Consider the following 26,877-nt stretch of genomic DNA (forward strand, 5'->3'; position numbering starts at 1 on the left):
CTACAGACTCTTCTAGTTCTCGTTTCTCACTTTCTCCTCTCCCATTTACATCTATGACCTTATCTCCCTTTAAATTCCCACATTTTCTCATTACCACTCCTGCCAATTGCTTACTTTCTACCACTCATGCCTCCAAGACTCTTTACTGTTTTGTTTTTTGCAAATTTGTTTATGTGCTCTGTAATTGGACAACGCAGATCCCTTGTGGCACTAAATACAGAATAATAATATTTCTTAAACACTCTCATTGGAAATATATCATAGAGTTTCATTTGAAAAAAGTGTACATTGGCATGAATTGCCAAAAAATGTACAATTTGCAATTGATTATGTTCCTCCAGTACACAGACACCATATACAGGTATGTCTAGAAATTAATGCACCTCCATGGCTCCATAGCTCAGGGGTTAGAGCACTGGTCTCGTAAACCAGGGGTCGTGAGTTCAAGTCTCACTGGGGCCTTCCAGTTCTTTATTGTTTTATTTACAAAAACTTAATTTGCATGACAGCATGTACAGTGATCTTAATTTGCATGACAGTATATACAGTGGTCTTCTCAAGTCTCAAGTGAGAAGATCTATTTCAAGTTCAATGTGTGCATTTAGCATGGAGATTGCAAATGATTCAGAATCAGTCATTTGTAAACAGTGTCCATTGGGTCAAGGAGCTACAAATTAAAATCCAAAATTAAATTTCAAATTTGATTTCTTTGAAACCCCACAAATGCATGATTTTTTTTTTAAACATACATTCTCATGTAAGGCTTCATAGCTCAGGGGTTAGAGCACTGGTCTTGTAAACCAGAGCACATACATTCTCATGTAAGGCTTCATAGCTCAGGGGTTAGAGTGAGTTCAAATCTCACTGGGGCCTACCAGTTCTTTATTGTTACAGCTACTAAAAATTAATTTGCATGACCATATGTAAAGTAGTTTCATCAAGTCGAAAGTAAAGAGATCTATTTCAATTTGTTCACATACTTTGATAGTCAATTTGGAGCATCACTTAAGACGTTCATTCTATTTTTCTGACTGTTTTCAATTGCATGTCTCATATCTTTATTGTTCAACCAATTCTATGCATGCCCCAAGCATAGCTATGCATCCAAACTCCTTGAGCTCATTGTTTACAACCTCTTCCTACCTATCTGTCCATTGCCTATCTGTCTCCTCTCAGGACTCTACCTCACCCCTCTTCCACTAATAGTATGTTTCCCGCAAGGTTCTTTTCTATGTCCTCTTCTTTTCTTTTTGTATGCATCCTCTTTAGTTGAGCTCATTAGCTTTTTTTGACTGACAATATCATCTTTTTGCTGCTGATACTCAAATCTACCTTGTCTCCCCAGACTTTTACTCACTCGTATCTCTACCAGTCTATCAGCTATCTCTTCTTGGATGTCTCTGCGCTTTGTGAAACTAAACACGTCTAAGACTGACCTGATTATCTTACCACCCTCCACACTGCGTCATCTTCCACAACTGCATTATATATTGATGGCACTACAGACTCTTCTAGTTCTCCTTTCTCACTTTCTCCTCTCCCATTTACATCTATGACCTTATCTCCCTTTAAATTCCCACATTTTCTCATTACCACTCCTGCCAATTGCTTACTTTCTACCACTCATGCCTCCAAGACTCTTTACTGTTTTGTTTTTTGCAAATTTGTTTATGTGCTCTGTAATTGGACAACGCAGATCCCTTGTGGCACTAAATACAGAATAATAATATTTCTTAAACACTCTCATTGGAAATATATCATAGAGTTTCATTTGAAAAAAGTGTACATTGGCATGAATTGCCAAAAAATGTACAATTTGCAATTGATTATGTTCCTCCAGTACACAGACACCATATATGTCTAGAAATTAATGCACCTCCATGGCTCCATAGCTCAGGGGTTAGAGCACTGGTCTCGTAAACCAGGGGTCGTGAGTTCAAGTCTCACTGGGGCCTTCCAGTTCTTTATTGTTTCATTTACAAAAACTTAATTTGCATGACAGCATGTACAGTGATCTTAATTTGCATGACAGTATATACAGTGGTCTTCTCAAGTCTCAAGTGAGAAGATCTATTTCAAGTTCAATGTGTGCATTTAGCATGGAGATTGCAAATGATTCAGAATCAGTCATTTGTAAACAGTGTCCATTGGGTCAAGGAGCTACAAATTAAAATCCAAAATTAAATTTCAAATTTGATTTCTTTGAAACCCCACAAATGCATGATTTTTTTTTAAACATACATTCGTATGTAAGGCTTCATAGCTCAGGGGTTAGAGCACTGGTCTTGTAAACCAGGGGTCGTGAGTTCAAATCTCACTGGGGCCTACCAGTTCTTTATTGTTACATCTACTAAAACTTAATTTGCATGACAGCATGTACAGTGATCTTAATTTGCATGACAGTATATACAGTGGTCTTCTCAAGTCTCAAGTGAGAAGATCTATTTCAAGTTCAATGTGTGCATTTAGCATGGAGATTGCAAATGATTCAGAATCGGCCATTTGTAAACAGTGTCCATTGGGTCAAATAGCTACAAATTAAAATCAAAAATTAAATTTCAAATTTGATTTATTTGAAACCCCACAAATGCATGATTTTTTTTTAAACATACATTCTCATGTAAGGCTTCATAGCTCAGGGGTTAGAGTGAGTTCAAATCTCACTGGGGCCTACCAGTTCTTTATTGTTACAGCTACTAAAAATTAATTTGCATGACCATATGTAAAGTAGTTTCATCAAGTCGAAAGTAAAGAGATCTATTTCAATTTGTTCACATACTTTGATAGTCAATTTGGAGCATCACTTAAGACGTTCATTCTATTTTTCTGACTGTTTTCAATTGCATGTCTCATATCTTTATTGTTCAACCAATTCTATGCATGCCCCAAGCATAGCTATGCATCCAAACTCCTTGAGCTCATTGTTTACAACCTCTTCCTACCTATCTGTCCATTGCCTATCTGTCTCCTCTCAGGACTCTACCTCACCCCTCTTCCACTAATAGTATGTTTCCCGCAAGGTTCTTTTCTATGTCCTCTTCTTTTCTTTTTGTATGCATCCTCTTTAGTTGAGCTCATTAGCTTTTTTTGACTGACAATATCATCTTTTTGCTGCTGATACTCAAATCTACCTTGTCTCCCCAGACTTTTACTCACTCGTATCTCTACCAGTCTATCAGCTATCTCTTCTTGGATGTCTCTGCGCTTTGTGAAACTAAACACGTCTAAGACTGACCTGATTATCTTACCACCCTCCACACTGCGTCATCTTCCACAACTGCATTATATATTGATGGCACTACAGACTCTTCTAGTTCTCCTTTCTCACTTTCTCCTCTCCCATTTACATCTATGACCTTATCTCCCTTTAAATTCCCACATTTTCTCATTACCACTCCTGCCAATTGCTTACTTTCTACCACTCATGCCTCCAAGACTCTTTACTGTTTTGTTTTTTGCAAATTTGTTTATGTGCTCTGTAATTGGACAACGCAGATCCCTTGTGGCACTAAATACAGAATAATAATATTTCTTAAACACTCTCATTGGAAATATATCATAGAGTTTCATTTGAAAAAAGTGTACATTGGCATGAATTGCCAAAAAATGTACAATTTGCAATTGATTATGTTCCTCCAGTACACAGACACCATATATGTCTAGAAATTAATGCACCTCCATGGCTCCATAGCTCAGGGGTTAGAGCACTGGTCTCGTAAACCAGGGGTCGTGAGTTCAAGTCTCACTGGGGCCTTCCAGTTCTTTATTGTTTTATTTACAAAAACTTAATTTGCATGACAGCATGTACAGTGATCTTAATTTGCATGACAGTATATACAGTGGTCTTCTCAAGTCTCAAGTGAGAAGATCTATTTCAAGTTCAATGTGTGCATTTAGCATGGAGATTGCAAATGATTCAGAATCAGTCATTTGTAAACAGTGTCCATTGGGTCAAGGAGCTACAAATTAAAATCCAAAATTAAATTTCAAATTTGATTTCTTTGAAACCCCACAAATGCATGATTTTTTTTTTAAACATACATTGTCATGTAAGGCTTCATAGCTCAGGGGTTAGAGCACTGGTCTTGTAAACCAGGGGTCGTGAGTTCAAATCTCACTGGGGCCTACCAGTTCTTTATTGTTACATCTACTAAAACTTAATTTGCATGACAGTATGTACAGTGATCTTAATTTGCATGACAGTATATACAGTACAGTGTTCTTCTCAAGTGAGAAGATCTATTTCAAGTTCAATGTGTGCACTTAGCATGGAGATTGCAAATGATTCAGAATCGGCCATTTGTAAACAGTGTCCATTGGGTCAAAGAGCTACAAATTAAAATCAAAAATTAAATTTCAAATTTGATTTCTTTGAAACCCCACAAATGCATGATTTTTTTTTAAACATACATTCTCATGTAAGGCTTCATAGCTCAGGGGTTAGAGTGAGTTCAAATCTCACTGGGGCCTACCAGTTCTTTATTGTTACAGCTACTAAAAATTAATTTGCATGACCATATGTAAAGTAGTTTCATCAAGTCGAAAGTAAAGAGATCTATTTCAATTTGTTCACATACTTTGATAGTCAATTTGGAGCATCACTTAAGACGTTCATTCTATTTTTCTGACTGTTTTCAATTGCATGTCTCATATCTTTATTGTTCAACCAATTCTATGCATGCCCCAAGCATAGCTATGCATCCAAACTCCTTGAGCTCATTGTTTACAACCTCTTCCTACCTATCTGTCCATTGCCTATCTGTCTCCTCTCAGGACTCTACCTCACCCCTCTTCCACTAATAGTATGTTTCCCGCAAGGTTCTTTTCTATGTCCTCTTCTTTTCTTTTTGTATGCATCCTCTTTAGTTGAGCTCATTAGCTTTTTTTGACTGACAATATCATCTTTTTGCTGCTGATACTCAAATCTACCTTGTCTCCCCAGACTTTTACTCACTCGTATCTCTACCAGTCTATCAGCTATCTCTTCTTGGATGTCTCTGCGCTTTGTGAAACTAAACACGTCTAAGACTGACCTGATTATCTTACCACCCTCCACACTGCGTCATCTTCCACAACTGCATTATATATTGATGGCACTACAGACTCTTCTAGTTCTCCTTTCTCACTTTCTCCTCTCCCATTTACATCTATGACCTTATCTCCCTTTAAATTCCCACATTTTCTCATTACCACTCCTGCCAATTGCTTACTTTCTACCACTCATGCCTCCAAGACTCTTTACTGTTTTGTTTTTTGCAAATTTGTTTATGTGCTCTGTAATTGGACAACGCAGATCCCTTGTGGCACTAAATACAGAATAATAATATTTCTTAAACACTCTCATTGGAAATATATCATAGAGTTTCATTTGAAAAAAGTGTACATTGGCATGAATTGCCAAAAAATGTACAATTTGCAATTGATTATGTTCCTCCAGTACACAGACACCATATATGTCTAGAAATTAATTCACCTCCATGGCTCCATAGCTCAGGGGTTAGAGCACTGGTCTCGTAAACCAGGGGTCGTGAGTTCAAGTCTCACTGGGGCCTTCCAGTTCTTTATTGTTTCATTTACAAAAACTTAATTTGCATGACAGCATGTACAGTGATCTTAATTTGCATGACAGTATATACAGTGGTCTTCTCAAGTCTCAAGTGAGAAGATCTATTTCAAGTTCAATGTGTGCATTTAGCATGGAGATTGCAAATGATTCAGAATCGGCCATTTGTAAACAGTGTCCATTGGGTCAAAGAGCTACAAATTAAAATCCAAAATTAAGTTTCAAATTTGATTTCTTTGAAACCCCACAAATGCATGATTTTTTTTTAAACATACATTCTCATATAAGGCTTCATAGCTCAGGGGTTAGAGCACTGGTCTTGTTAACCAGGGGTCGTGAGTTCAAATCTCACTGGGGCCTACCAGTTCTTTATTGTTACATCTACTAAAACTTAATTTGCATGACAGCATGTACAGTGATCTTAATTTGCATGACAGTATATACAGTGGTCGTCTCAAGTGAGAAGATCTATTTCAAGTTCAATGTGTGCATTTAGCATGGAGATTGCAAATGATTCAGAATCGGCCATTTGTAAACAGTGTCCATTGGGTCAAAGAGCTACAAATTAAAATCAAAAATTAAATTTCAAATTTGATTTCTTTGAAACCGCACAAATGCATGATTTTTTTTTAAACATACATTCTCATGTAAGGCTTCATAGCTCAGGGGTTAGAGTGAGTTCAAATCTCACTGGGGCCTACCAGTTCTTTATTGTTACAGCTACTAAAAATTAATTTGCATGACCATATGTAAAGTAGTTCCATCAAGTCGAAAGTAAAGAGATCTATTTGAATTTGTTCACATACTTTGATAGTCAATTTGGAGCATCACTTAAGACGTTCATTCTATTTTTCTGACTGTTTTCAATTGCATGTCTCATATCTTTATTGTTCAACCAATTCTATGCATGCCCCAAGCATAGCTATGCATCCAAACTCCTTGAGCTCATTGTTTACAACCTCTTCCTACCTATCTGTCCATTGCCTATCTGTCTCCTCTCAGGACTCTACCTCACCCCTCTTCCACTAATAGTATGTTTCCCGCAAGGTTCTTTTCTTTGTCCTCTCCTTTTCTTTTTGTATGCATCCTCTTTAGTTGAGCTCATTAGCTTTTTTGACTGACAATATCATCTTTTTGCTGCTGATACTCAAATCTACCTTGTCTCCCCAGACTTTTACTCACTCGTATCTCTACCAGTCTATCAGCTATCTCTTCTTGGATGTCCCTGCGCTTTGTGAAACTAAACACGTCTAAGACTGACCTGATTATCTTACCACCCTCCACACTGCGTCATCTTCCACAACTGCATTATATATTGATGGCACTACAGACTCTTCTAGTTCTCGTTTCTCACTTTCTCCTCTCCCATTTACATCTATGACCTTATCTCCCTTTAAATTCCCACATTTTCTCATTACCACTCCTGCCAATTGCTTACTTTCTACCACTCATGCCTCCAAGACTCTTTACTGTTTTGTTTTTTGCAAATTTGTTTATGTGCTCTGTAATTGGACAACGCAGATCCCTTGTGGCACTAAATACAGAATAATAATATTTCTTAAACACTCTCATTGGAAATATATCATAGAGTTTCATTTGAAAAAAGTGTACATTGGCATGAATTGCCAAAAAATGTACAATTTGCAATTGATTATGTTCCTCCAGTACACAGACACCATATATGTCTAGAAATTAATGCACCTCCATGGCTCCATAGCTCAGGGGTTAGAGCACTGGTCTCGTAAACCAGGGGTCGTGAGTTCAAGTCTCACTGGGGCCTTCCAGTTCTTTATTGTTTTATTTACAAAAACTTAATTTGCATGACAGCATGTACAGTGATCTTAATTTGCATGACAGTATATACAGTGGTCTTCTCAAGTCTCAAGTGAGAAGATCTATTTCAAGTTCAATGTGTGCATTTAGCATGGAGATTGCAAATGATTCAGAATCAGTCATTTGTAAACAGTGTCCATTGGGTCAAGGAGCTACAAATTAAAATCCAAAATTAAATTTCAAATTTGATTTCTTTGAAACCCCACAAATGCATGATTTTTTTTTTAAACATACATTCTCATGTAAGGCTTCATAGCTCAGGGGTTAGAGCACTGGTCTTGTAAACCAGGGGTCGTGAGTTCAAATCTCACTGGGGCCTACCAGTTCTTTATTGTTACATCTACTAAAACTTAATTTGCATGACAGCATGTACAGTGATCTTAATTTGCATGACAGTATATACAGTGGTCTTCTCAAGTCTCAAGTGAGAAGATCTATTTCAAGTTCAATGTGTGCATTTAGCATGGAGATTGCAAATGATTCAGAATCGGCCATTTGTAAACAGTGTCCATTGGGTCAAAGAGCTACAAATTAAAATCAAAAATTAAATTTCAAATTTGATTTATTTGAAACCCCACAAATGCATGATTTTTTTTTAAACATACATTCTCATGTAAGGCTTCATAGCTCAGGGGTTAGAGTGAGTTCAAATCTCACTGGGGCCTACCAGTTCTTTATTGTTACAGCTACTAAAAATTAATTTGCATGACCATATGTAAAGTAGTTTCATCAAGTCGAAAGTAAAGAGATCTATTTCAATTTGTTCACATACTTTGATAGTCAATTTGGAGCATCACTTAAGACGTTCATTCTATTTTTCTGACTGTTTTCAATTGCATGTCTCATATCTTTATTGTTCAACCAATTCTATGCATGCCCCAAGCATAGCTATGCATCCAAACTCCTTGAGCTCATTGTTTACAACCTCTTCCTACCTATCTGTCCATTGCCTATCTGTCTCCTCTCAGGACTCTACCTCACCCCTCTTCCACTAATAGTATGTTTCCCGCAAGGTTCTTTTCTATGTCCTCTTCTTTTCTTTTTGTATGCATCCTCTTTAGTTGAGCTCATTAGCTTTTTTTGACTGACAATATCATCTTTTTGCTGCTGATACTCAAATCTACCTTGTCTCCCCAGACTTTTACTCACTCGTATCTCTACCAGTCTATCAGCTATCTCTTCTTGGATGTCTCTGCGCTTTGTGAAACTAAACACGTCTAAGACTGACCTAATTATCTTACCACCCTCCACACTGCGTCATCTTCCACAACTGCATTATATATTGATGGCACTACAGACTCTTCTAGTTCTCCTTTCTCACTTTCTCCTCTCCCATTTACATCTATGACCTTATCTCCCTTTAAATTCCCACATTTTCTCATTACCACTCCTGCCAATTGCTTACTTTCTACCACTCATGCCTCCAAGACTCTTTACTGTTTTGTTTTTTGCAAATTTGTTTATGTGCTCTGTAATTGGACAACGCAGATCCCTTGTGGCACTAAATACAGAATAATAATATTTCTTAAACACTCTCATTGGAAATATATCATAGAGTTTCATTTGAAAAAAGTGTACATTGGCATGAATTGCCAAAAAATGTACAATTTGCAATTGATTATGTTCCTCCAGTACACAGACACCATATATGTCTAGAAATTAATGCACCTCCATGGCTCCATAGCTCAGGGGTTAGAGCACTGGTCTCGTAAACCAGGGGTCGTGAGTTCAAGTCTCACTGGGGCCTTCCAGTTCTTTATTGTTTCATTTACAAAAACTTAATTTGCATGACAGCATGTACAGTGATCTTAATTTGCATGACAGTATATACAGTGGTCTTCTCAAGTCTCAAGTGAGAAGATCTATTTCAAGTTCAATGTGTGCATTTAGCATGGAGATTGCAAATGATTCAGAATCAGTCATTTGTAAACAGTGTCCATTGGGTCAAGGAGCTACAAATTAAAATCCAAAATTAAATTTCAAATTTGATTTCTTTGAAACCCCACAAATGCATGATTTTTTTTTAAACATACATTCGTATGTAAGGCTTCATAGCTCAGGGGTTAGAGCACTGGTCTTGTAAACCAGGGGTCGTGAGTTCAAATCTCACTGGGGCCTACCAGTTCTTTATTGTTACATCTACTAAAACTTAATTTGCATGACAGTATGTACAGTGATCTTAATTTGCATGACAGTATATACAGTGTTCTTCTCAAGTCTCAAGTGAGAAGATCTATTTCAAGTTCAATGTGTGCATTTAGCATGGAGATTGCAAATGATTCAGAATCGGCCATTTGTAAACAGTGTCCATTGGGTCAAAGAGCTACAAATTAAAATCAAAAATTAAATTTCAAATTTGATTTATTTGAAACCCCACAAATGCATGATTTTTTTTTAAACATACATTCTCATGTAAGGCTTCATAGCTCAGGGGTTAGAGTGAGTTCAAATCTCACTGGGGCCTACCAGTTCTTTATTGTTACAGCTACTAAAAATTAATTTGCATGACCATATGTAAAGTAGTTTCATCAAGTCGAAAGTAAAGAGATCTATTTCAATTTGTTCACATACTTTGATAGTCAATTTGGAGCATCACTTAAGACGTTCATTCTATTTTTCTGACTGTTTTCAATTGCATGTCTCATATCTTTATTGTTCAACCAATTCTATGCATGCCCCAAGCATAGCTATGCATCCAAACTCCTTGAGCTCATTGTTTACAACCTCTTCCTACCTATCTGTCCATTGCCTATCTGTCTCCTCTCAGGACTCTACCTCACCCCTCTTCCACTAATAGTATGTTTCCCGCAAGGTTCTTTTCTATGTCCTCTTCTTTTCTTTTTGTATGCATCCTCTTTAGTTGAGCTCATTAGCTTTTTTTGACTGACAATATCATCTTTTTGCTGCTGATACTCAAATCTACCTTGTCTCCAAAGACTTTTACTCACTCGTATCTCTACCAGTCTATCAGCTATCTCTTCTTGGATGTCTCTGCGCTTTGTGAAACTAAACACGTCTAAGACTGACCTGATTATCTTACCACCCTCCACACTGCGTCATCTTCCACAACTGCATTATATATTGATGGCACTACAGACTCTTCTAGTTCTCCTTTCTCACTTTCTCCTCTCCCATTTACATCTATGACCTTATCTCCCTTTAAATTCCCACATTTTCTCATTACCACTCCTGCCAATTGCTTACTTTCTACCACTCATGCCTCCAAGACTCTTTACTGTTTTGTTTTTTGCAAATTTGTTTATGTGCTCTGTAATTGGACAACGCAGATCCCTTGTGGCACTAAATACAGAATAATAATATTTCTTAAACACTCTCATTGGAAATATATCATAGAGTTTCATTTGAAAAAAGTGTACATTGGCATGAATTGCCAAAAAATGTACAATTTGCAATTGATTATGTTCCTCCAGTACACAGACACCATATATGTCTAGAAATTAATGCACCTCCATGGCTCCATAGCTCAGGGGTTAGAGCACTGGTCTCGTAAACCAGGGGTCGTGAGTTCAAGTCTCACTGGGGCCTTCCAGTTCTTTATTGTTTCATTTACAAAAACTTAATTTGCATGACAGCATGTACAGTGAATTTAATTTGCATGACAGTATATACAGTGGTCTTCTCAAGTCTCAAGTGAGAAGATCTATTTCAAGTTCAATGTGTGCATTTAGCATGGAGATTGCAAATGATTCAGAATCAGTCATTTGTAAACAGTGTCCATTGGGTCAAGGAGCTACAAATTAAAATCCAAAATTAAATTTCAAATTTGATTTCTTTGAAACCCCACAAATGCATGATTTTTTTTAAACATACATTCGTATGTAAGGCTTCATAGCTCAGGTGTTAGAGCACTGGTCTTGTAAACCAGGGGTCGTGAGTTCAAATCTCACTGGGGCCTACCAGTTCTTTATTGTTACATCTACTAAAACTTAATTTGCATGACAGCATGTACAGTGATCTTCATTTGCATGACAGTATATACAGTGGTCGTCTCAAGTGAGAAGATCTATTTCAAGTTCAATGTGTGCATTTAGCATGGAGATTGCAAATGATTCAGAATCGGCCATTTGTAAACAGTGTCCATTGGGTCAAAGAGCTACAAATTAAAATCCAAAATTAAATTTCAAATTTGATTTCTTTGAAACCCCACAAATGCATGATTTTTTTTTAAACATACATTCTCATGTAAGGCTTCATAGCTCAGGGGTTAGAGCACTGGTCTTGTAAACCAGGGGTCGTGAGTTCAAATCTCACTGGGGCCTACCAGTTCTTTATTGTTACATCTACTAAAACTTAATTTGCATGACAGCATGTACAGTGATCTTCATTTGCATGACAGTATATACAGTGTTCTTCTCAAGTGAGAAGATCTATTTCAAGTTCAATGTGTGCATTTAGCATGGAGATTGCAAATGATTCAGAATCGGCCATTTGTAAACAGTGTCCATTGGGTCAAAGAGCTACAAATTAAAATAAAAAATTAAGTTTTAAATTTGATTTATTTGAAACCCCACAAATGCATGATTTTTTTTTAAACATACATTCTCATGTAAGGCTTCATAGCTCAGGGGTTAGAGTGAGTTCAAATCTCACTGGGGCCTACCAGTTCTTTATTGTTACAGCTACTAAAAATTAATTTGCATGACCATATGTAAAGTAGTTTCATCAAGTCGAAAGTAAAGAGATCTATTTCAATTTGTTCACATACTTTGATAGTCAATTTGGAGCATCACTTAAGACGTTCATTCTATTTTTCTGACTGTTTTCAATTGCATGTCTCATATCTTTATTGTTCAACCAATTCTATGCATGCCCCAAGCATAGCTATGCATCCAAACTCCTTGAGCTCATTGTTTACAACCTCTTCCTACCTATCTGTCCATTGCCTATCTGTCTCCTCTCAGGACTCTACCTCACCCCTCTTCCACTAATAGTATGTTTCCCGCAAGGTTCTTTTCTATGTCCTCTTCTTTTCTTTTTGTATGCATCCTCTTTAGTTGAGCTCATTAGCTTTTTTTGACTGACAATATCATCTTTTTGCTGCTGATACTCAAATCTACCTTGTCTCCCCAGACTTTTACTCACTCGTATCTCTACCAGTCTATCAGCTATCTCTTCTTGGATGTCTCTGCGCTTTGTGAAACTAAACACGTCTAAGACTGACCTGATTATCTTACCACCCTCCACACTGCGTCATCTTCCACAACTGCATTATATATTGATGGCACTACAGACTCTTCTAGTTCTCCTTTCTCACTTTCTCCTCTCCCATTTACATCTATGACCTTATCTCCCTTTAAATTCCCACATTTTCTCATTACCACTCCTGCCAATTGCTTACTTTCTACCACTCATGCCTCCAAGACTCTTTACTGTTTTGTTTTTTGCAAATTTGTTTATGTGCTCTGTAATTGGACAACGCAGATCCCTTGTGGCACTAAATACAGAATAATAATATTTCTTAAACACTCTCATTGGAAATATATCATAGAGTTTCATTTGAAAAAAGTGTACATTGGCATGAATTGCCAAAAAATGTACAATTTGCAATTGATTATGTTCCTCCAGTACACAGACACCATATATGTCTAGAAATTAATGCACCTCCATGGCTCCATAGCTCAGGGGTTAGAGCACTGGTCTCGTAAACCAGGGGTCGTGAGTTCAAGTCTCACTGGGGCCTTCCAGTTCTTTATTGTTTCATTTACAAAAACTTAATTTGCATGACAGCATGTACAGTGATCTTAATTTGCATGACAGTATATACAGTGGTCTTCTCAAGTCTCAAGTGAGAAGATCTATTTCAAGTTCAATGTGTGCATTTAGCATGGAGATTGCAAATGATTCAGAATCAGTCATTTGTAAACAGTGTCCATTGGGTCAAGGAGCTACAAATTAAAATCCAAAATTCAATTTCAAATTTGATTTCTTTGAAACCCCACAAATGCATGATTTTTTTTTAAACATACATTCTTATGTAAGGCTTCATAGCTCAGGGGTTAGAGCACTGGTCTTGTAAACCAGGGGTCGTGAGTTCAAATCTCACTGGGGCCTACCAGTTCTTTATTGTTACATCTACTAAAACTTAATTTGCATGACAGCATGTACAGTGATCTTCATTTGCATGACAGTATATACAGTGGTCGTCTCAAGTGAGAAGATCTATTTCAAGTTCAATGTGTGCATTTAGCATGGAGATTGCAAATGATTCAGAATCGGCCATTTGTAAACAGTGTCCATTGGGTCAAAGAGCTACAAATTAAAATCCAAAATTAAATTTCAAATTTGATTTCTTTGAAACCCCACAAATGCATGATTTTTTTTTAAACATACATTCTCATGTAAGGCTTCATAGCTCAGGGGTTAGAGCACTGGTCTTGTAAACCAGGGGTCGTGACTTCAAATCTCACTGGGGCCTACCAGTTCTTTATTGTTACATCTACTAAAACTTAATTTGCATGACAGCATGTACAGTGATCTTCATTTGCATGATAGTATATACAGTGTTCTTCTCAAGTGAGAAGATCTATTTCAAGTTCAATGTGTGCATTTAGCATGGAGATTGCAAATGATTCAGAATCGGCCATTTGTAAACAGTGTCCATTGGGTCAAGGAGCTACAAATTAAAATCAAAAATTAAATTTCAAATTTGATTTCTTTGAAACCCCACAAATGCATGATTTTTTTTAAACATACATTCTCATGTAAGGCTTCATAGCTCAGGGGTTAGAGTGAGTTCAAATCTCACTGGGGCCTACCAGTTCTTTATTGTTACAGCTACTAAAAATTTATTTGCATGACCATATGTAAAGTAGTTTCATCAAGTCGAAAGTAAAGAGATCTATTTCAATTTGTTCACACACTTTGATAGTCAATTTGGAGCATCACTTAAGACGTTCATTCTATTTTTCTGACTGTTTTCAATTGCATGTCTCATATCTTTATTGTTCAACCAATTCTATGCATGCCCCAAGCATAGCTATGCATCCAAACTCCTTGAGCTCATTGTTTACAACCTCTTCCTACCTATCTGTCCATTGCCTATCTGTCTCCTCTCAGGACTCTACCTCACCCCTCTTCCACTAATAGTATGTTTCCCGCAAGGTTCTTTTCTTTGTCCTCTCCTTTTCTTTTTGTATGCATCCTCTTTAGTTGAGCTCATTAGCTTTTTTGACTGACAATATCATCTTTTTGCTGCTGATACTCAAATCTACCTTGTCTCCCCAGACTTTTACTCACTCGTATCTCCACCAGTCTATCAGCTATCTCTTCTTGGATGTCCCAGCGCTTTGTGAAACTAAACACGTCTAAGACTGACCTGATTATCTTACCACCCTCCACACTGCGTCATCTTCCACAACTGCATTATATATTGATGGCACTACAGACTCTTCTAGTTCTCACTTTCTCCTCTCCCATTTACATCTATGACCTTATCTCCCTTTAAATTCCCACATTTTCTCATTACCACTCCTGCCAATTGCTTACTTTCTACCACTCATGCCTCCAAGACTCTTTACTGTTTTGTTTTTTGCAAATTTGTTTATGTGCTCTGTAATTGGACAACGCAGATCCCTTGTGGCACTAAATACAGAATAATAATATTTCTTAAACACTCTCATTGGAAATATATCATAGAGTTTCATTTGAAAAAAGTGTACATTGGCATGAATTGCCAAAAAATGTACAATTTGCAATTGATTATGTTCCTCCAGTACACAGACACCATATATGTCTAGAAATTAATGCACCTCCATGGCTCCATAGCTCAGGGGTTAGAGCACTGGTCTCGTAAACCAGGGGTCGTGAGTTCAAGTCTCACTGGGGCCTTCCAGTTCTTTATTGTTTCATTTACAAAAACTTAATTTGCATGACAGCATGTACAGTGATCTTAATTTGCATGACAGTATATACAGTGGTCTTCTCAAGTCTCAAGTGAGAAGATCTATTTCAAGTTCAATGTGTGCATTTAGCATGGAGATTGCAAATGATTCAGAATCGGCCATTTGTAAACAGTGTCCATTGGGTCAAAGAGCTACAAATTAAAATCAAAAATTAAATTTCAAATTTGATTTATTTGAAACCCCACAAATGCATGATTTTTTTTTAAACATACATTCTCATGTAAGGCTTCATAGCTCAGGGGTTAGAGTGAGTTCAAATCTCACTGGGGCCTACCAGTTCTTTATTGTTACAGCTACTAAAAATTAATTTGCATGACCATATGTAAAGTAGTTTCATCAAGTCGAAAGTAAAGAGATCTATTTCAATTTGTTCACATACTTTGATAGTCAATTTGGAGCATCACTTAAGACGTTCATTCTATTTTTCTGACTGTTTTCAATTGCATGTCTCATATCTTTATTGTTCAACCAATTCTATGCATGCCCCAAGCATAGCTATGCATCCAAACTCCTTGAGCTCATTGTTTACAACCTCTTCCTACCTATCTGTCCATTGCCTATCTGTCTCCTCTCAGGACTCTACCTCACCCCTCTTCCACTAATAGTATGTTTCCCGCAAGGTTCTTTTCTATGTCCTCTTCTTTTCTTTTTGTATGCATCCTCTTTAGTTGAGCTCATTAGCTTTTTTTGACTGACAATATCATCTTTTTGCTGCTGATACTCAAATCTACCTTGTCTCCCCAGACTTTTACTCACTCGTATCTCTACCAGTCTATCAGCTATCTCTTCTTGGATGTCTCTGCGCTTTGTGAAACTAAACACGTCTAAGACTGACCTGATTATCTTACCACCCTCCACACTGCGTCATCTTCCACAACTGCATTATATATTGATGACACTACAGACTCTTCTAGTTCTCCTTTCTCCCTTTCTCCTCTCCCATTTACATCTATGACCTTATCTCCCTTTAAATTCCCACATTTTCTCATTACCACTCCTGCCAATTGCTTACTTTCTACCACTCATGCCTCCAAGACTCTTTACTGTTTTGTTTTTTGCAAATTTGTTTATGTGCTCTGTAATTGGACAACGCAGATCCCTTGTGGCACTAAATACAGAATAATAATATTTCTTAAACACTCTCATTGGAAATATATCATAGAGTTTCATTTGAAAAAAGTGTACATTGGCATGAATTGCCAAAAAATGTACAATTTGCAATTGATTATGTTCCTCCAGTACACAGACACCATATATGTCTAGAAATTAATGCACCTCCATGGCTCCATAGCTCAGGGGTTAGAGCACTGGTCTCGTAAACCAGGGGTCGTGAGTTCAAGTCTCACTGGGGCCTTCCAGTTCTTTATTGTTTCATTTACAAAAACTTAATTTGCATGACAGCATGTACAGTGATCTTAATTTGCATGACAGTATATACAGTGGTCTTCTCAAGTCTCAAGTGAGAAGATCTATTTCAAGTTCAATGTGTGCATTTAGCATGGAGATTGCAAATGATTCAGAATCGGCCATTTGTAAACAGTGTCCATTGGGTCAAAGAGCTACAAATTAAAATCAAAAATTAAATTTCAAATTTGATTTATTTGAAACCCCACAAATGCATGATTTTTTTTTAAACATACATTCTCATGTAAGGCTTCATAGCTCAGGGGTTAGAGTGAGTTCAAATCTCACTGGGGCCTACCAGTTCTTTATTGTTACAGCTACTAAAAATTAATTTGCATGACCATATGTAAAGTAGTTTCATCAAGTCGAAAGTAAAGAGATCTATTTCAATTTGTTCACATACTTTGATAGTCAATTTGGAGCATCACTTAAGACGTTCATTCTATTTTTCTGACTGTTTTCAATTGCATGTCTCATATCTTTATTGTTCAACCAATTCTATGCATGCCCCAAGCATAGCTATGCATCCAAACTCCTTGAGCTCATTGTTTACAACCTCTTCCTACCTATCTGTCCATTGCCTATCTGTCTCCTCTCAGGACTCTACCTCACCCCTCTTCCACTAATAGTATGTTTCCCGCAAGGTTCTTTTCTTTGTCCTCTCCTTTTCTTTTTGTATGCATCCTCTTTAGTTGAGCTCATTAGCTTTTTTGACTGACAATATCATCTTTTTGCTGCTGATACTCAAATCTACCTTGTCTCCCCAGACTTTTACTCACTCGTATCTCCACCAGTCTATCAGCTATCTCTTCTTGGATGTCCCAGCGCTTTGTGAAACTAAACACGTCTAAGACTGACCTGATTATCTTACCACCCTCCACACTGCGTCATCTTCCACAACTGCATTATATATTGATGGCACTACAGACTCTTCTAGTTCTCACTTTCTCCTCTCCCATTTACATCTATGACCTTATCTCCCTTTAAATTCCCACATTTTCTCATTACCACTCCTGCCAATTGCTTACTTTCTACCACTCATGCCTCCAAGACTCTTTACTGTTTTGTTTTTTGCAAATTTGTTTATGTGCTCTGTAATTGGACAACGCAGATCCCTTGTGGCACTAAATACAGAATAATAATATTTCTTAAACACTCTCATTGGAAATATATCATAGAGTTTCATTTGAAAAAAGTGTACATTGGCATGAATTGCCAAAAAATGTACAATTTGCAATTGATTATGTTCCTCCAGTACACAGACACCATATATGTCTAGAAATTAATGCACCTCCATGGCTCCATAGCTCAGGGGTTAGAGCACTGGTCTCGTAAACCAGGGGTCGTGAGTTCAAATCTCACTGGGCCTACCAGTTCTTTATTGTTACATCTACTAAAACTTAATTTGCATGACAGTATGTACAGTGATCTTAATTTGCATGACAGTATATACAGTGTTCTTCTCAAGTGAGAAGATCTATTTCAAGTTCAATGTGTGCACTTAGCATGGAGATTGCAAATGATTCAGAATCGGCCATTTGTAAACAGTGTCCATTGGGTCAAAGAGCTACAAATTAAAATAAAAAATTAAATTTCAAATTTGATTTCTTTGAAACCCCACAAATGCATGATTTTTTTTTAAACATACATTCTCATGTAAGGCTTCATAGCTCAGGGGTTAGAGTGAGTTCAAATCTCACTGGGGCCTACCAGTTCTTTATTGTTACAGCTACTAAAAATTAATTTGCATGACCATATGTAAAGTAGTTTCATCAAGTCGAAAGTAAAGAGATCTATTTCAATTTGTTCACATACTTTGATAGTCAATTTGGAGCATCACTTAAGACGTTCATTCTATTTTTCTGACTGTTTTCAATTGCATGTCTCATATCTTTATTGTTCAACCAATTCTATGCATGCCCCAAGCATAGCTATGCATCCAAACTCCTTGAGCTCATTGTTTACAACCTCTTCCTACCTATCTGTCCATTGCCTATCTGTCTCCTCTCAGGACTCTACCTCACCCCTCTTCCACTAATAGTATGTTTCCCGCAAGGTTCTTTTCTTTGTCCTCTCCTTTTCTTTTTGTATGCATCCTCTTTAGTTGAGCTCATTAGCTTTTTTGACTGACAATATCATCTTTTTGCTGCTGATACTCAAATCTACCTTGTCTCCCCAGACTTTTACTCACTCGTATCTCTACCAGTCTATCAGCTATCTCTTCTTGGATGTCCCAGCGCTTTGTGAAACTAAACACGTCTAAGACTGACCTGATTATCTTACCACCCTCCACACTGCGTCATCTTCCACAACTGCATTATATATTGATGACACTACAGACTCTTCTAGTTCTCCTTTCTCCCTTTCTCCTCTCCCATTTACATCTATGACCTTATCTCCCTTTAAATTCCCACATTTTCTCATTACCACTCCTGCCAATTGCTTACTTTCTACCACTCATGCCTCCAAGACTCTTTACTGTTTTGTTTTTTGCAAATTTGTTTATGTGCTCTGTAATTGGACAACGCAGATCCCTTGTGGCACTAAATACAGAATAATAATATTTCTTAAACACTCTCATTGGAAATATATCATAGAGTTTCATTTGAAAAAAGTGTACATTGGCATGAATTGCCAAAAAATGTACAATTTGCAATTGATTATGTTCCTCCAGTACACAGACACCATATATGTCTAGAAATTAATGCACCTCCATGGCTCCATAGCTCAGGGGTTAGAGCACTGGTCTCGTAAACCAGGGGTCGTGAGTTCAAGTCTCACTGGGGCCTTCCAGTTCTTTATTGTTTCATTTACAAAAACTTAATTTGCATGACAGCATGTACAGTGATCTTAATTTGCATGACAGTATATACAGTGGTCTTCTCAAGTCTCAAGTGAGAAGATCTATTTCAAGTTCAATGTGTGCATTTAGCATGGAGATTGCAAATGATTCAGAATCGGCCATTTGTAAACAGTGTCCATTGGGTCAAAGAGCTACAAATTAAAATCAAAAATTAAATTTCAAATTTGATTTATTTGAAACCCCACAAATGCATGATTTTTTTTTAAACATACATTCTCATGTAAGGCTTCATAGCTCAGGGGTTAGAGTGAGTTCAAATCTCACTGGGGCCTACCAGTTCTTTATTGTTACAGCTACTAAAAATTAATTTGCATGACCATATGTAAAGTAGTTTCATCAAGTCGAAAGTAAAGAGATCTATTTCAATTTGTTCACATACTTTGATAGTCAATTTGGAGCATCACTTAAGACGTTCATTCTATTTTTCTGACTGTTTTCAATTGCATGTCTCATATCTTTATTGTTCAACCAATTCTATGCATGCCCCAAGCATAGCTATGCATCCAAACTCCTTGAGCTCATTGTTTACAACCTCTTCCTACCTATCTGTCCATTGCCTATCTGTCTCCTCTCAGGACTCTACCTCACCCCTCTTCCACTAATAGTATGTTTCCCGCAAGGTTCTTTTCTATGTCCTCTTCTTTTCTTTTTGTATGCATCCTCTTTAGTTGAGCTCATTAGCTTTTTTTGACTGACAATATCATCTTTTTGCTGCTGATACTCAAATCTACCTTGTCTCCCCAGACTTTTACTCACTCGTATCTCTACCAGTCTATCAGCTATCTCTTCTTGGATGTCTCTGCGCTTTGTGAAACTAAACACGTCTAAGACTGACCTGATTATCTTACCACCCTCCACACTGCGTCATCTTCCACAACTGCATTATATATTGATGACACTACAGACTCTTCTAGTTCTCCTTTCTCCCTTTCTCCTCTCCCATTTACATCTATGACCTTATCTCCCTTTAAATTCCCACATTTTCTCATTACCACTCCTGCCAATTGCTTACTTTCTACCACTCATGCCTCCAAGACTCTTTACTGTTTTGTTTTTTGCAAATTTGTTTATGTGCTCTGTAATTGGACAACGCAGATCCCTTGTGGCACTAAATACAGAATAATAATATTTCTTAAACACTCTCATTGGAAATATATCATAGAGTTTCATTTGAAAAAAGTGTACATTGGCATGAATTGCCAAAAAATGTACAATTTGCAATTGATTATGTTCCTCCAGTACACAGACACCATATATGTCTAGAAATTAATGCACCTCCATGGCTCCATAGCTCAGGGGTTAGAGCACTGGTCTCGTAAACCAGGGGTCGTGAGTTCAAGTCTCACTGGGGCCTTCCAGTTCTTTATTGTTTCATTTACAAAAACTTAATTTGCATGACAGCATGTACAGTGATCTTAATTTGCATGACAGTATATACAGTGGTCTTCTCAAGTCTCAAGTGAGAAGATCTATTTCAAGTTCAATGTGTGCATTTAGCATGGAGATTGCAAATGATTCAGAATCGGCCATTTGTAAACAGTGTCCATTGGGTCAAAGAGCTACAAATTAAAATCAAAAATTAAATTTCAAATTTGATTTATTTGAAACCCCACAAATGCATGATTTTTTTTTAAACATACATTCTCATGTAAGGCTTCATAGCTCAGGGGTTAGAGTGAGTTCAAATCTCACTGGGGCCTACCAGTTCTTTATTGTTACAGCTACTAAAAATTAATTTGCATGACCATATGTAAAGTAGTTTCATCAAGTCGAAAGTAAAGAGATCTATTTCAATTTGTTCACATACTTTGATAGTCAATTTGGAGCATCACTTAAGACGTTCATTCTATTTTTCTGACTGTTTTCAATTGCATGTCTCATATCTTTATTGTTCAACCAATTCTATGCATGCCCCAAGCATAGCTATGCATCCAAACTCCTTGAGCTCATTGTTTACAACCTCTTCCTACCTATCTGTCCATTGCCTATCTGTCTCCTCTCAGGACTCTACCTCACCCCTCTTCCACTAATAGTATGTTTCCCGCAAGGTTCTTTTCTTTGTCCTCTCCTTTTCTTTTTGTATGCATCCTCTTTAGTTGAGCTCATTAGCTTTTTTGACTGACAATATCATCTTTTTGCTGCTGATACTCAAATCTACCTTGTCTCCCCAGACTTTTACTCACTCGTATCTCCACCAGTCTATCAGCTATCTCTTCTTGGATGTCCCAGCGCTTTGTGAAACTAAACACGTCTAAGACTGACCTGATTATCTTACCACCCTCCACACTGCGTCATCTTCCACAACTGCATTATATATTGATGGCACTACAGACTCTTCTAGTTCTCACTTTCTCCTCTCCCATTTACATCTATGACCTTATCTCCCTTTAAATTCCCACATTTTCTCATTACCACTCCTGCCAATTGCTTACTTTCTACCACTCATGCCTCCAAGACTCTTTACTGTTTTGTTTTTTGCAAATTTGTTTATGTGCTCTGTAATTGGACAACGCAGATCCCTTGTGGCACTAAATACAGAATAATAATATTTCTTAAACACTCTCATTGGAAATATATCATAGAGTTTCATTTGAAAAAAGTGTACATTGGCATGAATTGCCAAAAAATGTACAATTTGCAATTGATTATGTTCCTCCAGTACACAGACACCATATATGTCTAGAAATTAATGCACCTCCATGGCTCCATAGCTCAGGGGTTAGAGCACTGGTCTCGTAAACCAGGGGTCGTGAGTTCAAGTCTCACTGGGGCCTTCCAGTTCTTTATTGTTTTATTTACAAAAACTTAATTTGCATGACAGCATGTACAGTGATCTTAATTTGCATGACAGTATATACAGTGGTCTTCTCAAGTCTCAAGTGAGAAGATCTATTTCAAGTTCAATGTGTGCATTTAGCATGGAGATTGCAAATGATTCAGAATCAGTCATTTGTAAACAGTGTCCATTGGGTCAAGGAGCTACAAATTAAAATCCAAAATTAAATTTCAAATTTGATTTCTTTGAAACCTCACAAATGCATGATTTTTTTTTTAAACATACATTCTCATGTAAGGCTTCATAGCTCAGGGGTTAGAGCACTGGTCTTGTAAACCAGGGGTCGTGAGTTCAAATCTCACTGGGGCCTACCAGTTCTTTATTGTTACATCTACTAAAACTTAATTTGCATGACAGTATGTACAGTGATCTTAATTTGCATGACAGTATATACAGTGTTCTTCTCAAGTGAGAAGATCTATTTCAAGTTCAATGTGTGCACTTAGCATGGAGATTGCAAATGATTCAGAATCGGCCATTTGTAAACAGTGTCCATTGGGTCAAAGAGCTACAAATTAAAATCAAAAATTAAATTTCAAATTTGATTTATTTGAAACCCCACAAATGCATGATTTTTTTTTAAACATACATTCTCATGTAAGGCTTCATAGCTCAGGGGTTAGAGTGAGTTCAAATCTCACTGGGGCCTACCAGTTCTTTATTGTTACAGCTACTAAAAATTAATTTGCATGACCATATGTAAAGTAGTTTCATCAAGTCGAAAGTAAAGAGATCTATTTCAATTTGTTCACATACTTTGATAGTCAATTTGGAGCATCACTTAAGACGTTCATTCTATTTTTCTGACTGTTTTCAATTGCATGTCTCATATCTTTATTGTTCAACCAATTCTATGCATGCCCCAAGCATAGCTATGCATCCAAACTCCTTGAGCTCATTGTTTACAACCTCTTCCTACCTATCTGTCCATTGCCTATCTGTCTCCTCTCAGGACTCTACCTCACCCCTCTTCCACTAATAGTATGTTTCCCGCAAGGTTCTTTTCTTTGTCCTCTCCTTTTCTTTTTGTATGCATCCTCTTTAGTTGAGCTCATTAGCTTTTTTGACTGACAATATCATCTTTTTGCTGCTAATACTCAAATCTACCTTGTCTCCCCAGACTTTTACTCACTCGTATCTCTACCAGTCTATCAGCTATCTCTTCTTGGATGTCCCAGCGCTTTGTGAAACTAAACACGTCTAAGACTGACCTGATTATCTTACCACCCTCCACACTGCGTCATCTTCCACAACTGCATTATATATTGATGACACTACAGACTCTTCTAGTTCTCCTTTCTCCCTTTCTCCTCTCCCATTTACATCTATGACCTTATCTCCCTTTAAATTCCCACATTTTCTCATTACCACTCCTGCCAATTGCTTACTTTCTACCACTCATGCCTCCAAGACTCTTTACTGTTTTGTTTTTTGCAAATTTGTTTATGTGCTCTGTAATTGGACAACGCAGATCCCTTGTGGCACTAAATACAGAATAATAATATTTCTTAAACACTCTCATTGGAAATATATCATAGAGTTTCATTTGAAAAAAGTGTACATTGGCATGAATTGCCAAAAAATGTACAATTTGCAATTGATTATGTTCCTCCAGTACACAGACACCATATATGTCTAGAAATTAATGCACCTCCATGGCTCCATAGCTCAGGGGTTAGAGCACTGGTCTCGTAAACCAGGGGTCGTGAGTTCAAGTCTCACTGGGGCCTTCCAGTTCTTTATTGTTTCATTTACAAAAACTTAATTTGCATGACAGCATGTACAGTGATCTTAATTTGCATGACAGTATATACAGTGGTCTTCTCAAGTCTCAAGTGAGAAGATCTATTTCAAGTTCAATGTGTGCATTTAGCATGGAGATTGCAAATGATTCAGAATCGGCCATTTGTAAACAGTGTCCATTGGGTCAAAGAGCTACAAATTAAAATCAAAAATTAAATTTCAAATTTGATTTATTTGAAACCCCACAAATGCATGATTTTTTTTTAAACATACATTCTCATGTAAGGCTTCATAGCTCAGGGGTTAGAGTGAGTTCAAATCTCACTGGGGCCTACCAGTTCTTTATTGTTACAGCTACTAAAAATTAATTTGCATGACCATATGTAAAGTAGTTTCATCAAGTCGAAAGTAAAGAGATCTATTTCAATTTGTTCACATACTTTGATAGTCAATTTGGAGCATCACTTAAGACGTTCATTCTATTTTTCTGACTGTTTTCAATTGCATGTCTCATATCTTTATTGTTCAACCATTTCTATGCATGCCCCAAGCATAGCTATGCATCCAAACTCCTTGAGCTCATTGTTTACAACCTCTTCCTACCTATCTGGCCATTGCCTATCTGTCTCCTCTCAGGACTCTACCTCACCCCTCTTCCACTAATAGTATGTTTCCCGCAAGGTTCTTTTCTATGTCCTCTTCTTTTCTTTTTGTATGCATCCTCTTTAGTTGAGCTCATTAGCTTTTTTTGACTGACAATATCATCTTTTTGCTGCTGATACTCAAATTTACCTTGTCTCCCCAGACTTTTACTCACTCGTATCTCTACCAGTCTATCAGCTATCTCTTCTTGGATGTCTCTGCGCTTTGTGAAACTAAACACGTCTAAGACTGACCTGATTATCTTACCACCCTCCACACTGCGTCATCTTCCACATCTGCATTATATATTGATGGCACTACAGACTCTTCTAGTTCTCCTTTCTCACTTTCTCCTCTCCCATTTACATCTATGACCTTATCTCCCTTTAAATTCCCACATTTTCTCATTACCACTCCTGCCAATTGCTTACTTTCTACCACTCATGCCTCCAAGACTCTTTACTGTTTTGTTTTTTGCAAATTTGTTTATGTGCTCTGTAATTGGACAACGCAGATCCCTTGTGGCACTAAATACAGAATAATAATATTTCTTAAACACTCTCATTGGAAATATATCATAGAGTTTCATTTGAAAAAAGTGTACATTGGCATGAATTGCCAAAAAATGTACAATTTGCAATTGATTATGTTCCTCCAGTACACAGACACCATATATGTCTAGAAAGTAATTCACCTCCATGGCTCCATAGCTCAGGGGTTAGAGCACTGGTCTCGTAAACCAGGGGTCGTGAGTTCAAGTCTCACTGGGGCCTTCCAGTTCTTTATTGTTTCATTTACAAAAACTTAATTTGCATGACAGCATGTACAGTGATCTTAATTTGCATGACAGTATATACAGTGGTCTTCTCAAGTCTCAAGTGAGAAGATCTATTTCAAGTTCAATGTGTGCATTTAGCATGGAGATTGCAAATGATTCAGAATCGGCCATTTGTAAACAGTGTCCATTGGGTCAAAGAGCTACAAATTAAAATCAAAAATTAAATTTCAAATTTGATTTATTTGAAACCCCACAAATGCATGATTTTTTTTTAAACATACATTCTCATGTAAGGCTTCATAGCTCAGGGGTTAGAGTGAGTTCAAATCTCACTGGGGCCTACCAGTTCTTTATTGTTACAGCTACTAAAAATTAATTTGCATGACCATATGTAAAGTAGTTTCATCAAGTCGAAAGTAAAGAGATCTATTTCAATTTGTTCACATACTTTGATAGTCAATTTGGAGCATCACTTAAGACGTTCATTCTATTTTTCTGACTGTTTTCAATTGCATGTCTCATATCTTTATTGTTCAACCAATTCTATGCATGCCCCAAGCATAGCTATGCATCCAAACTCCTTGAGCTCATTGTTTACAACCTCTTCCTACCTATCTGTCCATTGCCTATCTGTCTCCTCTCAGGACTCTACCTCACCCCTCTTCCACTAATAGTATGTTTCCCGCAAGGTTCTTTTCTTTGTCCTCTCCTTTTCTTTTTGTATGCATCCTCTTTAGTTGAGCTCATTAGCTTTTTTGACTGACAATATCATCTTTTTGCTGCTGATACTCAAATCTACCTTGTCTCCCCAGACTTTTACTCACTCGTATCTCCACCAGTCTATCAGCTATCTCTTCTTGGATGTCCCAGCGCTTTGTGAAACTAAACACGTCTAAGACTGACCTGATTATCTTACCACCCTCCACACTGCGTCATCTTCCACAACTGCATTATATATTGATGGCACTACAGACTCTTCTAGTTCTCACTTTCTCCTCTCCCATTTACATCTATGACCTTATCTCCCTTTAAATTCCCACATTTTCTCATTACCACTCCTGCCAATTGCTTACTTTCTACCACTCATGCCTCCAAGACTCTTTACTGTTTTGTTTTTTGCAAATTTGTTTATGTGCTCTGTAATTGGACAACGCAGATCCCTTGTGGCACTAAATACAGAATAATAATATTTCTTAAACACTCTCATTGGAAATATATCATAGAGTTTCATTTGAAAAAAGTGTACATTGGCATGAATTGCCAAAAAATGTACAATTTGCAATTGATTATGTT

At 37.1% G+C, this 26,877-nt stretch overlaps 26 non-coding genes across 26 annotated transcripts; all 26 read left to right on the plus strand.

Annotated features, from left to right (window-relative positions):
* Nucleotides 1-389: 389 nt before the first annotated feature.
* TRNAT-CGU (transfer RNA threonine (anticodon CGU)) lies at nucleotides 390-462 on the plus strand. The gene has a single exon. It is a non-coding gene; the product is annotated as a tRNA-Thr (tRNA).
* Nucleotides 463-1,882: 1,420 nt separating this feature from the next.
* Nucleotides 1,883-1,955, plus strand: TRNAT-CGU (transfer RNA threonine (anticodon CGU)). The gene has a single exon. It is a non-coding gene; the product is annotated as a tRNA-Thr (tRNA).
* Nucleotides 1,956-2,253: 298 nt separating this feature from the next.
* On the plus strand, nucleotides 2,254-2,326 carry TRNAT-UGU (transfer RNA threonine (anticodon UGU)). The gene has a single exon. It is a non-coding gene; the product is annotated as a tRNA-Thr (tRNA).
* Nucleotides 2,327-3,681: 1,355 nt separating this feature from the next.
* TRNAT-CGU (transfer RNA threonine (anticodon CGU)) lies at nucleotides 3,682-3,754 on the plus strand. The gene has a single exon. It is a non-coding gene; the product is annotated as a tRNA-Thr (tRNA).
* A 299-nt stretch (nucleotides 3,755-4,053) lies between these two features.
* Nucleotides 4,054-4,126, plus strand: TRNAT-UGU (transfer RNA threonine (anticodon UGU)). Its single transcript has one exon. It is a non-coding gene; the product is annotated as a tRNA-Thr (tRNA).
* Nucleotides 4,127-5,479: 1,353 nt separating this feature from the next.
* Nucleotides 5,480-5,552, plus strand: TRNAT-CGU (transfer RNA threonine (anticodon CGU)). The gene has a single exon. It is a non-coding gene; the product is annotated as a tRNA-Thr (tRNA).
* A 298-nt stretch (nucleotides 5,553-5,850) lies between these two features.
* Nucleotides 5,851-5,923, plus strand: TRNAT-UGU (transfer RNA threonine (anticodon UGU)). Its single transcript has one exon. It is a non-coding gene; the product is annotated as a tRNA-Thr (tRNA).
* Nucleotides 5,924-7,270: 1,347 nt separating this feature from the next.
* On the plus strand, nucleotides 7,271-7,343 carry TRNAT-CGU (transfer RNA threonine (anticodon CGU)). Its single transcript has one exon. It is a non-coding gene; the product is annotated as a tRNA-Thr (tRNA).
* Nucleotides 7,344-7,642: 299 nt separating this feature from the next.
* On the plus strand, nucleotides 7,643-7,715 carry TRNAT-UGU (transfer RNA threonine (anticodon UGU)). The gene has a single exon. It is a non-coding gene; the product is annotated as a tRNA-Thr (tRNA).
* Nucleotides 7,716-9,070: 1,355 nt separating this feature from the next.
* TRNAT-CGU (transfer RNA threonine (anticodon CGU)) lies at nucleotides 9,071-9,143 on the plus strand. Its single transcript has one exon. It is a non-coding gene; the product is annotated as a tRNA-Thr (tRNA).
* Nucleotides 9,144-9,441: 298 nt separating this feature from the next.
* Nucleotides 9,442-9,514, plus strand: TRNAT-UGU (transfer RNA threonine (anticodon UGU)). The gene has a single exon. It is a non-coding gene; the product is annotated as a tRNA-Thr (tRNA).
* Nucleotides 9,515-10,869: 1,355 nt separating this feature from the next.
* On the plus strand, nucleotides 10,870-10,942 carry TRNAT-CGU (transfer RNA threonine (anticodon CGU)). The gene has a single exon. It is a non-coding gene; the product is annotated as a tRNA-Thr (tRNA).
* Nucleotides 10,943-11,239: 297 nt separating this feature from the next.
* On the plus strand, nucleotides 11,240-11,312 carry TRNAT-UGU (transfer RNA threonine (anticodon UGU)). Its single transcript has one exon. It is a non-coding gene; the product is annotated as a tRNA-Thr (tRNA).
* Nucleotides 11,313-11,603: 291 nt separating this feature from the next.
* On the plus strand, nucleotides 11,604-11,676 carry TRNAT-UGU (transfer RNA threonine (anticodon UGU)). The gene has a single exon. It is a non-coding gene; the product is annotated as a tRNA-Thr (tRNA).
* Nucleotides 11,677-13,024: 1,348 nt separating this feature from the next.
* On the plus strand, nucleotides 13,025-13,097 carry TRNAT-CGU (transfer RNA threonine (anticodon CGU)). Its single transcript has one exon. It is a non-coding gene; the product is annotated as a tRNA-Thr (tRNA).
* Nucleotides 13,098-13,395: 298 nt separating this feature from the next.
* On the plus strand, nucleotides 13,396-13,468 carry TRNAT-UGU (transfer RNA threonine (anticodon UGU)). Its single transcript has one exon. It is a non-coding gene; the product is annotated as a tRNA-Thr (tRNA).
* Nucleotides 13,469-13,759: 291 nt separating this feature from the next.
* Nucleotides 13,760-13,832, plus strand: TRNAT-UGU (transfer RNA threonine (anticodon UGU)). The gene has a single exon. It is a non-coding gene; the product is annotated as a tRNA-Thr (tRNA).
* Nucleotides 13,833-15,171: 1,339 nt separating this feature from the next.
* Nucleotides 15,172-15,244, plus strand: TRNAT-CGU (transfer RNA threonine (anticodon CGU)). Its single transcript has one exon. It is a non-coding gene; the product is annotated as a tRNA-Thr (tRNA).
* A 1,355-nt stretch (nucleotides 15,245-16,599) lies between these two features.
* On the plus strand, nucleotides 16,600-16,672 carry TRNAT-CGU (transfer RNA threonine (anticodon CGU)). The gene has a single exon. It is a non-coding gene; the product is annotated as a tRNA-Thr (tRNA).
* Nucleotides 16,673-18,019: 1,347 nt separating this feature from the next.
* Nucleotides 18,020-18,092, plus strand: TRNAT-CGU (transfer RNA threonine (anticodon CGU)). The gene has a single exon. It is a non-coding gene; the product is annotated as a tRNA-Thr (tRNA).
* A 1,346-nt stretch (nucleotides 18,093-19,438) lies between these two features.
* On the plus strand, nucleotides 19,439-19,511 carry TRNAT-CGU (transfer RNA threonine (anticodon CGU)). The gene has a single exon. It is a non-coding gene; the product is annotated as a tRNA-Thr (tRNA).
* A 1,355-nt stretch (nucleotides 19,512-20,866) lies between these two features.
* Nucleotides 20,867-20,939, plus strand: TRNAT-CGU (transfer RNA threonine (anticodon CGU)). The gene has a single exon. It is a non-coding gene; the product is annotated as a tRNA-Thr (tRNA).
* A 1,347-nt stretch (nucleotides 20,940-22,286) lies between these two features.
* Nucleotides 22,287-22,359, plus strand: TRNAT-CGU (transfer RNA threonine (anticodon CGU)). Its single transcript has one exon. It is a non-coding gene; the product is annotated as a tRNA-Thr (tRNA).
* A 299-nt stretch (nucleotides 22,360-22,658) lies between these two features.
* TRNAT-UGU (transfer RNA threonine (anticodon UGU)) lies at nucleotides 22,659-22,731 on the plus strand. Its single transcript has one exon. It is a non-coding gene; the product is annotated as a tRNA-Thr (tRNA).
* Nucleotides 22,732-24,078: 1,347 nt separating this feature from the next.
* On the plus strand, nucleotides 24,079-24,151 carry TRNAT-CGU (transfer RNA threonine (anticodon CGU)). The gene has a single exon. It is a non-coding gene; the product is annotated as a tRNA-Thr (tRNA).
* Nucleotides 24,152-25,506: 1,355 nt separating this feature from the next.
* Nucleotides 25,507-25,579, plus strand: TRNAT-CGU (transfer RNA threonine (anticodon CGU)). Its single transcript has one exon. It is a non-coding gene; the product is annotated as a tRNA-Thr (tRNA).
* Nucleotides 25,580-26,877: the final 1,298 nt, after the last annotated feature.

This window comes from Crinia signifera, chromosome 11 (assembly GCF_055691185.1).
Source record: "Crinia signifera chromosome 11, ASM5569118v1, whole genome shotgun sequence".
Classification (NCBI taxonomy): Eukaryota; Metazoa; Chordata; class Amphibia; order Anura; family Myobatrachidae; genus Crinia; species Crinia signifera.